Raw genomic sequence first — 14429 nt, forward strand, 5'->3', positions numbered from 1 at the left:
GGATAGAGAAGGGCTCCTTGACTATTGGTGATTGCAAACTGATACAACCATTGTGGAAACTGGTATGGAGAATTCTCAAAAAGTTAAAAGTAAACCTAGTATATGACGCAGCTACACCAGTCCTCAGGAGATATGCTCAAAGGACGTAGCACCCTGCTCCACAGATACTCCCTTGGCCCTCTTCATTGCTGCTCTAGACACAGTAGCTAGGAGATGGAAAGAATAAAAGCCCTACAGTTGACAAATGGGTAAGAGAAACGTGGTAATATACACTATGGAATACTGCTCAGCTGTAAAGAAATCGTGACTGTTTCAGATAAGTGGATGGAAGTAGAAAAGATCATATTAACTGAAGTAATTCAGACCCAGAATGACAAATGTTGTATGCTCTCTTTTACTGCAGGTCCTAGAACCAAGCTTCAGATGTGAGTGTGGAACCTGCAGGAAAAACAGAAAGCAGAACAGCAAAGTGGGACAATTGCCAGGATGGGCGAGTTAGAGAGCAATAAATGGGGGATTAGCAGGGTACAAGTGATCTGATCAGGGACATGTGGAAAAGGGGAATCCTTAGGAAGGAAGGTGGATACAGAAAAGGGGATGAGGATATCACAGAACAGCAGAGTACAAGTAATCTAATGGGGAAATAAAAAATGGCTCTTAGGAAACATAAATATGGGAGAAGGTGGTAAAATAACATCAAGGGCATCTAAAAAAGCTGCAAATAATCATATTATAGCTATTTACCAAAAAAAAAAAACAAAATAAAAAATTATACCATCCACATAACTCCATATATAACTATAAATACTTTTAGTGAATCTTTCTCATCTGGGCTGACAGTCCTCTCTCAAAGAGATAAAGACTATCTAACAAAACCCCCAATAGATGAGAAGCCTTCTTTTGAATTATTCGTCAGGACTGTCCAAGAGACTTCCCAAACGTCTAGCCTATTTCTGTTGCTCTTTGTTATCCACCTTAGGTGTATTGCCAAAAGCACCACGTAATTCATAAACAGGGTCCAAAGACCGCTGAGCTAGAATTAATCCAAAATTCCCCTCCCTGGGGAATCATGCTACTAGAAGTTATGCAAGCTTCCAAAACTATCAAATGTTTTCCCAACTATGATAACTACAAGCAACGTCAATGACCAGCAAGTTAGGATAACCCTAAGGGTACAGTCATGGCACTCATACCTTGGTGATACCCAACAGCTCTCTAATTGAACCTACAACCTACTCAACACGAGGGGGACCAAGCCTGGTATTGGAAACCTAGCTAACTACTCAGTGTTAGTAATGTCATGGATATTGGAGGAGAACCTCCAACCACTAGTTTACTCAACCAGTACAATACCCAACCACAACCTAAAATATTTGTCCTTATACTCACAGACAAGTAGAGTCTTCATGTCTCATGAAGGTAATTTCTCTTTATATTAGATGGAAACCATTACAGAAAACTACAACTAATCAAAACGCAGCTGTGGAGCCCCATTCAAATGGATATATTCACAAAAGACTCCCACACGTAAGGCTCAGAAAACACTGCACAAGAGAGGTATGAAAGATTGTAAGAGACAGAGGATCACAGAGTTTGCTCTGAAATTGGGACTCCTAGGAAGGTCAGAAACTACATGTATAGAGTCTCACCTGACTGCCTAAATGTGCCCCAAACAAAAACGACACGAATGAACATGCCAAACCCAAAGAAGAAAATCCAATGGGGCCACAACTCCATACCAAGATGTGTAGGCAACCAAGGGGAAGTCTGGGAATGGGAAAAGTGGCCTTTCCCAGGGAAGAGTACATCAATTGGCTGTTGTGTTCCAAATGGTCAGCTTAGGAAACAGACAGGGAGCATTCATTTCGTGGACTGTAAAATGTATACTTATCAATATAGACAAATACACATGTATGAATGAAATAATGAGAGAGGGGAGAGAGAGATAGAGAAAGAGAATTTGAAGAGTCGGGAATGTTGCAATTCAATCATAATCTCGAAAAATTTAAAAAGTTGCACTTAAAGGGCATTTAGGTACCCTAAAGAAGTGAATGTTACAAAAGGAGTCCACCCAAAGGAAGTACTAAGTAAACAGAGGTACAAAGGAAAAGGAGGCACTAATAACGGAGGTACTAAGTAAAAGGAGGTACAAGGTAAAAGGAAGTACTAAATAAACGGAGGTACTAAGTAAATAAACACAGGTACTAAGCAAAAGAGATACTAAGTAAAAGGAAGTACTAAATAAAAGGAAGTACTAAGTAAAAGGAGGCACTAAGTGGTGTAAAAGCAGTTCAAAGCTGTTACCATAGAATGCCAATGATTAGCTCCAGAGACAGAAAAGGAATCCCAGGAAAGTATGGGTATTGTTTACGTGACTGGTTGTTGAGTAGCACTAAGTGATTGCAAATGAATATTGCAACACTTTCACAGAAAATTGTCTGTCGTGAGTGATTTGAATGTTTGTAAGCTCCAGGTTGGAATTTAATTACCAGTGCAATATTATTATGACCATTCTAGGGATGTTCTAGGAGGTGAACAAGCTAATTCACACTCATGAGGCACATGCTTCAGTAAAGTGCTTAAGAATCCGATCTCTGCCATGTGCTGTCAGGCTAGAGCACCTGGGTCTTGGAATTTCTCACTTCCTCAACTACAATAAAGATTCACTTTTTGTAAATTAAAAAAACAAAAGATATAGAATGTGGTTTTAAGAAATCATCTCCATTAAACTAAAGAATTGGATTGTAATGGCAGCAAACAAACAAACAGACAAATAACACATTTCTTTTAAAATGGTAATGAATGAGAAATAATGTATAAATGGAAGAATTTCTATGTGGCCAGGTTAATTGGACTCCTATCCTGGAATTTCCCTTAGGCCTCCTGAACTGGTTTAAAGAATGTACCAATGACTGCGATTTTCACTTTCTTTCTTTTTTTTTTCTTTTATTACACTCTGATTTATTTTTATAACAAAATTATTATTGTCTCATACAACGAAATTTCAATTTTTTTATGTTCTTTAACTTTTTTCTTATTTATTTATTTATTTTTATTTTTATTTTTTATTAACTTGAGTATTTCTTATATACATTTCGAGTGTTATTCCCTTTCCCGGTTTCTGGGCAAACATCCCCCTAATCCCTCCCCCTCACCTTCTTTATGGGTGTTCCCCTCCCCATCCACCCCCATTGCCGCCCTCCCCCCAACAGTCTAGTTCACTGGGGGTTCAGTCTTGGCAGGACCCAGGGCTTCCCCTTCCACTGGTGCTCTTACTAGGATATTCATTGCTACCTATGGGGTCAGAGTCCAGGGTCAGTCCATGTATAGTCTTTAGGTAGTGGCTTAGTCCCTGGAAGCTCTGGTTGCTCGGCATTGTTGTACATATGGGGTCTCGAGCCCCTTCAAGCTCTTCCAGTTCTTTCTCTGATTCCTTCAACGGGGGTCCTATTCTCAGTTCAGTGGTTTGCTGCTGGTATTCGCCTCTGTATTTGCTGAATTCTGGCTGTGTCTCTCAGGAGCGATCTACATGCGGCTCCTGTCGGCCTGAACTTCTTTGCTTCATCCATCTTGTCTAATTGGATGGCTGTATATGTATGGGCCACATGTGGGGCAGGCTCTGAATGGGTGTTCCTTCTGTGTCTGTTTTAATCTTTGCCTCTCTATTCCCTGCCAAGGGTATTCTTGTTCCGCTTTTAAAGAAGGAGTGAAGCATTCACATTTTGATCATCTGTCTTGAGTTTCATGTGTTCTAGGCATCTAGGGTAATTCAAGCATTTGGGCTAATAGCCACTTATCAATGAGTGCATACCATGTGTGTTTTTCTGTGATTGGGTTACCTCACTCAGGATGATATTTTCCAGTTCCAACCATTTGCCTACGAATTTCATAAACTCGTTGTTTTTGATAGCTGAGTAATATTCCATTGTGTAGATGTACCACATTTTCTGTATCCATTCCTCTGTTGAAGGGCATCTGGGTTCTATCCAGCTTCTGGCTATTATAAATAAGGCTGCGATGAACATAGTGGAGCACGTGTCTTTTTTATATGTTGGGGCATCTTTTGGGTATATGCCCAAGAGAGGTATAGCTGGATCCTCAGGCAGTTCAATGTCCAATTTTCTGACGAACCTCCAGACTGATTTCCAGAATGGTTGTACCAGTCTGCAATCCCATCAACAATGGAGGAGTGTTCCTCTTTCTCCACATCCTTGCCAGCATCTGCTGTCACCTGAGTTTTTGATCTTAGCCCTTCTCACTGGTGTGAGGTGAAATCTCAGGGTTGTTTTGATTTGCATTTCGCTTATGACTAAAGATGTTGAACATTTCTTTAGGTGTTTCTCAGCCATTTGGCATTCCTCAGCTGTGAATTCTTTGTTTAGCTCTGAACCCCATTTTTTAATAGGGTTATTTGTCTCCCTGAGGTCTAACTTCTTGAATTCTTTGTATATTTTGGATATAAGGCCTCTATCTGTTGTAGGATTGGTAAAGATCTTTTCCAAATCTGTTGGTTGCCGTTTTGTCCTAACCACAGTGTCCTTTGCCTTACAGAAGCTTTGCAGTTTTATGAGATCCCATTTGTCGATTCTTGATGGTGTTTTGTTCAGGAAATTTTTTCCAGTGCCCATGTGTTCCAGATGCTTCCCTAGTTTTTCTTCTATTAGTTTGAGTGTATCTGGTTTGATGTGGAGGTCCTTGATCCACTTGGACTTAAGCTTTGTACAGGGTGATAAGCATGGATCGATCTGCATTCTTCTACATGTTGACCTCCAGTTGAACCAGCACCATTTGCTGAAAATGCTATCTTTTTTCCATGGAATGGTTTTGGCTCCTTTGTCAAAAATCAAGTGCCCATAGGTGTGTGGGTTCATTTCTGGGTCTTCAATTCTGTTCTATTGGTCTATCTGTCTGTCTCTGTACCAATACCATGCAGTTTTTATCACTATTGCTCTGTAATACTGCTTGAGTTCAGGGATAGTGATTCCACCTGAAGTCCTTTTATTGTTGAGGATAGTTTTAGCTATCCTGGGTTTTTTGTTATTCCAGATGAATTTGCAAATTGTTCTGTCTAACTCTTTGAAGAATTGGATTGGTATTTTGATGGGGATTGCATTGAATCTGTAGATCGCTTTTGATAAAATGGCCATTTTTACTATATTAATCCTGCCAATCCATGAGCATGGTAGATCTTTCCATCTTCTGAGGTCTTCTTCAATTTCTTTCTTCAGAGTCTTGAAGTTCTTATTGTACAGATCTTTTACTTGCTTGGTTAAAGTCACACCGAGGTACTTTATATTATTTGGGTCTATTATGAAGGGTGTCGTTTCCCTAATTTCTTTCTCGGCTTGTTTCTCTTTTGTGTAGTTCTACCCTACTTGCTTTGACCACTGGCAAACTGCTAAGGCCCTGTCTCCATCTTACCTCTCTTCTTCCTGTTTTGGGTCTTTTTCACCATTGTGAATGCACAACTCATCTGAACACACAATTGATCTTGGTCACAGACCTCCTGGCTCATCCTCTGGCAAGGTCTGGCCTTTCGAGGACGTTAAATAGAATAGAAGTACATCTCTTGTTTCTTGCTGCTGTGACTTGGAAGTTCTAGTTATTGTGACATTCTAGAATTATAATTATTATAGTTATTCTAGACTAACTAGAATATTCTAGCCAGTATTCTAGCTATTACATGTGGGAAATTTGGCTTTCAGGGGGAAAAGCTGTGTTGCCCAGGAAAAGTAAGGCAGGAATTCAGCATTTAGTTCCTCTTTGGTTTTATAATCTCTCTCCATTCTTTCTCTACTTCAACTTTTCCAAAGTTCTGAGGGGTGCTTCCTTGATTTGTGTTTTATAACTCAAGTTCATGCTAATACCACAGGATTCTTAGGAAAAGCAAAAATGGTGGTTATGTGTCATGCCTAACTGCTCATTCAGTTCATGTGAGCTGACGTCTCCCCAAGGCTCCTGGAACTCTGTATGGGAATGGTTTGATAGCCAGGTTTCAATGGAAAAGACTGGTGATGTGGGTCCTGTGTTTGAGAAAAGCTCTGGATTGGAGGTTTTAGAACAGTTCTAAACAGTAAATTTACTCAGGGGAAGGAGTCTGGCAGTTTTGATAAGTCATTAGACTTCCAATCAAGTCTGGGTATGGTTTAGGTATCTCCCAGACAGTCTAGCCTTCAGATTTCAGAGAAGCCATGGGATGAGAGTGTCTATATTTTACTTGCTCTGGCAGGATAGGTGTGCCTGCAGGGTAAAGGTTGTACCTACTTCCAGGAAACACTGTCTGAGCCCAATAGCCATCACAGAAAAGCACAAGTTGACTCCATTTCACTTGCTATATGCAATCTCAGGGTGAGTTGAATGGTGATTTTGATAGAAGCAGGATTCTAGGTACCTAGTGCCTTGTCATTCGACCTCTTCCATTATTCTGATTGATCAGAAAATGTAATGAAGTTCTGATTGAAGACTGCTATTTCTCAGTCATCCAATGATTTGTGTCCTAACCATTGCTTCTGTCAATCTTTCATTGAAACAGTCATGTTTGACACTAGCCTACACAAAATCCAGTTCTATCTATGATGTACTTATTTCTTTAAGGAATCTTAGTTTAGCATGGCCAATTTCCCAGTATTTAACACAGATCACTGTGAAGACCGTAGGTTCACCCTTGAGGGAACCTAGTAACTTACTGAGCAAACTAGTCACTTTATCTTACAGCACCTGAAGCTAAAAGAAGTTCAGCAGCTGTAAGCTGTATGAGATTTTTACTTCTGAAATCTAAGACAGAGACCTTTTTAGATTCGACAGTTACTATCAGTGGACTACAGGTCTGATTACAAGGGGTGGCTAAACAGTCTGTAAGAGACCCTTTCTCTTGAATACTCAATACTGCTGAGTGAAATTCAGTAAAAACACTGTGCAGGCTGTGGGTAAGGGCTTGCCCTATCCAGATTCTACACTGAAGGAGTAGCTTAGTCACCACAAAACTTCAGATTCCTATCGTGTTTCTTTCCTTTGCTTTGTAAGCTACTCTGCCCCTTCCAAGACCTTAATTTGGAACCCTGAGAATTATAGCAGCCCAGTGCTTTCAGAAAGCATAACATCCTGAAAAAAATGACAAAAGACTTTGATGTTCCTGAATTTCTCCTGACACCTATGCGTCCTTGGAAGAGGATCATGTTGGACTTCATATCATTTCTCCCAAAACAATTTTAGTGGTTATGACCACCCTGATTCAAAACAACAAAAGAAAACTTAAAGTCAACAGGGAGGTGACAGTTCAGCTAAGAGCTGCTGTAGTTATGATTCCATAGCAGCTGCTATTGTGTCCAGTAGGCTTACAGAAGACAAGGTCTGTCATTTAGTCATGGGTTGGAGAGAGACTCAAGGAGCTCTGTCTCTACCGAATGAACTATATGGTAGTGGAGATTCTGGGGGACAGTAGTCACTGTCTTCAGATGTTCACCTGCTGGTCAGATCACCAGGCTCCAATGGACAGTTCCAAACTCATTGTCATACAGAAGGCCCTTGAGAAACGTGGTGGGTCACAAAGGCAAAGCAGAGCAAAGCAAACTAAATCAAACAACATGCATTGAAGAATGGCACTTGAATGGCATTTAAGAATGAAGCTTGAGAGATATAGTAGTTGACATGCATTATAAACATGTATGAAATTGTCCATAAACACAATAAAAAGAAAAGCTTTGGCGAGCAGGCATATTTCTTTCAACACCAAACTTTTCCTAGCACTTCAGTATTCTGACAGCTGATTGTGACTCTTGTTAATAACCCAAGGAAACATTTAATTTTATCAGGTGCCGACGTGCTTCTTCAAGGCTATAATGATTCGGGGCAGGCAGAATATTTATAGAAGAGTGTCCTTAGGTGACATCTGAACTCTTTTTTGTGGTAGCAACTACTTACTCTGTCTACTCTAAAGCAACCCTTACCATCTCCTATCTGATAACATGGAGGCATATTTTCAGAGCCTTCTAAAATTATGCAGCAAATTCTCTACATTAATATTTAAGATTAATTAAAAACCACCGCCATCATTTAAAAGTCCACTGAGACTTCTTTCTTTTGAAATAAATCGACCATAAATAATACCGAGAGCAGGAGAAATAGTCTTCCCGAGAGATGAACTCCCCAGTTGATTATCCAATAGTAAGTGGTCATCCCTAAATTCATATACATACAAGGAATATTAGGTGTATATAACTATATAGAATAGTCATAAAGGAGGGCCCTATCTATATGAGAAGAATGAGGCCAGATTTCTTTTGCTTTCTAACTTAACAATGCATTAAAAAATGGTGGCCATCTGGAGTCCAGAAATGGAACTTTCACTACAGACCTAAATTGCTCAGTAACTTTAATGTAGACTTCAGGGCTCTGGAACTTTTAAAAATAAACATCTGTCATTTAATCCACCTAGTGTATGGACTTCCACTATGAAACCTGCATCGAATGAAAGAAATGATGAATCTACATGACCCTAGCATCCATTGACTAAACTCCCTGGGCTTGGTACCCTGTGAGTCAGGCCACATGAAGGGTATAAGCCTAAGTGATATCTTGCCTAAAAAGAAATGGATTGTAGAAAGTATGAAGGTTGGTTCAGATGTGCTGGGAAGTCAGGGAGGAAGGTAAAAATCCATGCTGGAAAAGCTCATTCACTCTCATCAGTTCAGTCTATTGAGTATCTAATCAATACCACACAGTGGGATGTGGAGGACAAACAGAATGATGGCTGGAATCTACAAGTAAAAACACTCAGGCTGTTTAGGACAATAATTCCATTTCTCACTTTGTTCCTCATTCCCATTATCTGTGAAAAACTCCTGGTAAAGAGAACTATTACTATATGAATATATTTGAAGATTAAGCACATTACGAAGCCTAGTCCATGAGTAGTCATAAGCAACTACCATAAGCTCAAATGATCATAAATCAAAACATTTTGTCATTAAAAGTAAAAATAACTGTGACTGAAAAGCCATTACTAAGAAGTTTAAGTAAGATGATGTGCTAAAGAGGAAATAGCTTTCTTTCAAATGATACAAAATCCAACTACTGCAGGGACAGAAAAAAAATGTTATACAGAGGCTTAGCAAAGCGTGACTCAAGAAAATTACAGCTAGTAACTCATTAAATTAATACAAACACCAAATTTTAGCCTATCACTCTTTCGTATGGGGACTGACTATAAATCATAATAAGGGAAGCTGAAGTTTCTTATGGAAAATATTAAGTTTTGCATATCATTCATGAACATCACACTGTATCTTTTATATTATCACTGTATTTAGAATTTCTATTATCATGTAAATCCTATTGAAATGTGTTATTAAAGTATATTGTTTAGGGAATAAAGACAGGATGAAATGGTCTTTATGTGAATCATCATTTGTTGGTTCACAGAAAGTGACTGGCTGACTCTGTGGATGCAGAATCCAAGGATGTAGAAACTGTACTAAATTCACTCAGTAAGCCACTGTGGTAGGATGTGTATGTAAAAATAGACTGCTGGGGAAGAAATAAAGGAAGAGAATAAGGAAGAGAACTTTCCCAATAGGAACCAGAGTCTGGGCATGATTTGAGATTTGGGAAGGTCACAAAGTCACCGTGAGGAATCACGGACCTGTTATCTGTTTTTGTATATCAGTACAAATGCTGGAAAGGTTGGAAGAACCTGGCTGAGCAGCTCCCTGTGTCTATTAGTAGCTCTTAAGTACCTCTTCCACACTCTTAGTTAAATAAGTCATTATCACTACCCAATGAAAACTTCCTGGGAACCCACTAGGGATGACTAGTCCATGATGATGTTCCTTCTTTGGAGATGAAGATTTCTAGAAACATTCATTGCCAGCACTACTTTACATGTAGCCATTTTGGAAATAGAGCATGAAGGATGGGAAGATACCTAGGACAGTATACATTCTTACAGACCTGAGCTCAAACGTGGATGTTGTCAGTTTTTTAGAGAAAGAAGGCACAGACATTGGTCAAGTATGTCAAGAATGCAAATACTTTTGAAGATCTGCATTTACTTCTAGAAAAAGAAATCTTGAGTAAATTTAGCAATAACAAATATGGGCTTTTTCAGCGTCAATATTCATAAAGAAAATTAATCTGAAAAAAATCCTTGTTGGTTTTTTGTGTGGTTTAGGTATCCGCATAACTGTGGATTCATTGAATGAATCAGTTAGTGTTCTTTCTATTTTCATTTTGTGGAATAGTTTATGAAGTATTGGTATTAGGTTTTTTGGAAGATTTTATAGAATTCTGCACTAAAACCACCTGGCCCTGGCTTTTTGGTTGTGAGACTTTTAATGACTGCTTCTATTTCCTTAGGGGTTATGGACTGTTTAGATGGTTTATCTGATCCTGATTTAACTTTGGTATGTGGTATCTGTCTAGAAAGTCATCCAGTTCATATAGATTTTCCAGTTTTGTTGAGTATAGACTTTTATAGTAGGATCTGAAAAGTTTTTGAATTTCTTTAGCTTCTGTTATATCTTCCTTTTAATTTCTGATTTTATTAATTTGGATACTATCTCTGTGCCCTTTAGTTAGTTTGGCTGAGGGTTTATCTATCTTGTTGATTTACTCAAAGAACCAGCATTTGGTTTGGTTGATTCTTTGTACTGTTCCCTTTGGTTCTAACTGGCTAATTTCAACCCTGAGTTTGACTATTTCCTGCCCTCTATTGCTCTTAGATGTGTTTGCTTCTTTCTGTACTAGAGCTTTCAGGTGTGCTGTTAAGTTGGTAGCATAGGATCTCTGGGGGAGATGATCTACAACCTCAAGCTGTACTATAGAGCAATAATGATAAAAAAACCCACATGGTTTTTGGTACAGAGGTAGGCATGTAGATCAATGAAAAAGAATTGAAGAACCAGAAATAAACCCATGCAACTATGGTCATTTGATCTTTGACAAAGAAGTCAAAACCATACAGTGGGGGGAAGAAAGCATTTTCAACAAATGGTGCTGCTTTAATTCGAGGTAATCATGTAGAAGAATGCAAATCGGTCTATATTTATCTTTCTGTAAAAGGATCAAGTTGATCTGGATCAAGGACCTATATATAAAACAAAATATGATGAATCTAATAGAAGAAAATTGGGAAAGAGCCTTGAACACATTGGCATGAGTGAAAATTTTCTGAATAGAACATTGATAGCTCAGACTCTAAGAACAATAATTGTCAAATGAGAGCTCATGAAATTGCAAAGCTTCTGTAAGGCAAAGGACACTGTCAATAAGACAAAATGGCAACCATCAAATAGGGAAAAGATCTTTACCAACCCTACATCCGATAGAGGGCTAATGTCCAATATATATAAAGAACTCAAGAAGTTAGAGTATAGAGAACCAAATAACTAATTACCAAACGGGGTACAAAGCTCAACAGAATTCTCAACTGAGGAATCTTGAATGGCTGAGAAGCACCTAAAAATGTTCAACATCCTTAGACATCAGAGAAATGAAAATCAAAACAATCCTGAGATTTCATCTTACATCAATCAGAATGGCTAAGATCAAAAACTCAGGCAATAGCACATGCTGATGAAAATGTGGAGAAAGAGAAACACTCCATTGCTGGTGGAATTTCAAGCTGGTACAACTACTTTGGAAATCAATCTGGTGGTTCCTCAGAAAATTTGGAATAGTTCTGTCTGAAGACCCAGCTATACCACTACTGGGCATATACTCAAAAGATACTCCAACATATCACAAAGATATGAGCTCCACTACGTTCATAACAGCCTTATTTATAATAGCCAGAAGCTGGAAACAACCCAGATGACCCTCAACAGAAGAATGGATACCGAAAATGTGGTACTTTTACACAATGGAATACTACTCAGCTATTAAAAAAGATGACTGTGAATTCTGCAGACAAATGGATAGAACTAGAAAATATCATCCTGAGTGAGGTAACCCAAACCCAAAAAGACATACATGGTATGTCCTCACTGTTAAGTGGATATTAGCCCCAAAGCTCAGCATATCCCACTATACAACTCACAGACCATATGAAGCTTAACAAGAAGAAAGGCCAAAGTGTGGATGCTTCAATCCCAATTTGAAGGGGGAACAAAATAACCACAGGAGGCAGAGTGAAGGAGGGGCATGGCTGGTGGAGGGGAGGGGGAAAGGGAAGAGCATATCGGGTATGTGAAAAAACTGGAGAAAAGTCCAGAGGGCCAGGAAAATGAATAGAATTATGTAGTGGGGGGAGGGGAACCCAGTAGAAAATCCCAGATGCCATGGATGGGAGATGCTCCCAGGACCTAATGGGGAATGACATTAGCCTAAATACACAATGGCATGGAGATAGAACCTTAAGAGACCACCTCCAGTAGAGAGACATGGCTCCCAGTTGAGGGATGGGGCCATCTACCCATCTCAGAATCTATAACCTAGAATTGTTACTGTCCAAGGGAAACACAAGGACAAAAAGTGGAGCAGTGACTGAAGGAAAGGCCATCCAGAGACTGACCCACCTTGAGACCCATCCTATCTGCAGACACCAAACCCCAATACTACTGCTGATGCCATGAAGTGCTTCCAGATAGGAGCCTGGTATAGTTGTCCTCTGAGAGGCTCTGCCAGCAACAGTGCCAACCATTGCACTGAGCCCAGGACCACAATGGAAGAATTAAGGGAAGAATGGAAGGTTCAGAAGGGGATTGCAACCCCATATGAAGAACAACCATATTAACTAACCAGACCTCAGAGCTCCCAGGGACTAAACCACCAACCCAAGAGTACATGTGGATGGGTCCATAACTCCTCCTACATATATAGCAGAGGATGCCTTATCTGTCATCAGTGGGAGTGGGAGGGGAGGCACTTAGTCCTGTGGAGGCTTGTTGCCCCAAGGAAGGGGGATGCTAAAGGGCTGAGGTTGGAGTGGGTGGGTGAGCACATTCTTAGAAGCAAAGGGGAAGAGGGGTGGGTAGGGGGTTTGCAAAGGGAAGACTGGGAAGGGGGACAACATTTAAATGTTATTAAATTAAATAAGTAATAAAAAAGAACAAAGAAAAAAAGAACAAAGCATATTCATAAGGAAATTGTAGGGAAACTTTTATTTCTAAAAACAACAACAACAACAAAACAAAAATAAACAAACAACAACAAAACAAAACAAAACAAAACCAACAAAACAAAACCAGCCAAGATGCTGCACAAAATGAACTGCACTGGGCTGACAGACAGTAACAAACCTCTAACAAGAGTCGACAATTTCCTGCAAAAGAAGTATGTATGCCATGGGCCTCAGGATGTGGGCAAGACAAATGTGTTCCTGTGGTAATCATTTCCCAAACAAAAAAAATAGTTAGACACACAGAGGTATGCTCAGTTGTGGCCTGCCTCCTCTCCTGATTTATGAGAAAAAGAAGAGTAAACTAAACGGTTTCAAGGAACAACCGGGGAACAAATACTGAATTAAGAATCAGCTAACGCTGTCAGATGGTTTGGCATTAATTGGATATCAATGATTTCTTCATTGATGATGGAAGAAATACCTTAATGTAGTTTGATATTTATCAAAAACATCTTTTCTCATGAGACATTACAATATATATATATGGTAAATATATATATATACATATATATATACATATATATATATATATATATAAACACACACACATATTGCAGGCAATATTCCACAGCAACAGTAAATAAAATCTATATGTAGTTCTTAAGTTTTTAGTCAGGCCAAAAATAACTAATAATCCTATGGAGGATATAAATACATTGCCATTCAATTAGAATAAGGTGTACATTTAGTCCTCATAGTTGTATACTGTTTTCTTAACCTTTTACTGCAGTCATAAGTTCCTTTAATATCTACACAACAGTGCTGTTTCGTCCACTGCCCTGGTCATTGTCATGAATTCATTTTATGTGTCCATCCTCATAATACCTGTCTATCAACTATTCAATGATTGTCAGTGATCCGCTAATCCCCCTTCATTCATTCCTGGTTTTGTCTTGTATTTGCTAACCTAGAGGCCAGCGATACTTGTAACCATAAACATTCTTATTCTTCATTTCATGGCTGTACCTTTTTACCTGGAATTTGCATTCAAGACCTGTTGCTTTTGTATCTTCATTTCTAAGGGTGAAATGGAGGCAACGGGGTAAGAAGGGTATGTGTTACTTAAATCTAATGCACACTCCATTGGAATGCATGTTTAAAATTTACCATCTTAAGTGAGCTTAATAAAAGATGAAATAAGATAAGTATCATTGTCGTTGTCATCACCATCACCATCATCATCATCATCATCATCATCATCATCATCATCATCATCATCTTTACTTCATAAATTGAGGTACCAAATGTCTCCAGTGCTTAGGGATTAGAGACCAGAGGTCTACAGTTAGTAGTGAATAATATCCACTGTTTA

General features: G+C 39.0%; 1 protein-coding gene and 1 long non-coding RNA gene across 11 annotated transcripts in view; one reads left to right on the forward strand and one right to left on the reverse strand.

Annotated features, from left to right (window-relative positions):
- Nucleotides 1–14429, reverse strand: part of Spef2 (sperm flagellar 2) — a 182196-nt gene that overhangs the window by 117938 nt on the left and 49829 nt on the right. The gene's annotated exons all lie outside the window — the stretch shown is intronic.
- Nucleotides 1–14429, forward strand: part of LOC120100738 (uncharacterized) — a 54399-nt gene that overhangs the window by 4211 nt on the left and 35759 nt on the right. The gene's annotated exons all lie outside the window — the stretch shown is intronic.

Source organism: Rattus norvegicus, chromosome 2 (genome assembly GCF_036323735.1).
Source record: "Rattus norvegicus strain BN/NHsdMcwi chromosome 2, GRCr8, whole genome shotgun sequence".
Taxonomy (NCBI): domain Eukaryota; kingdom Metazoa; phylum Chordata; class Mammalia; order Rodentia; family Muridae; genus Rattus; species Rattus norvegicus.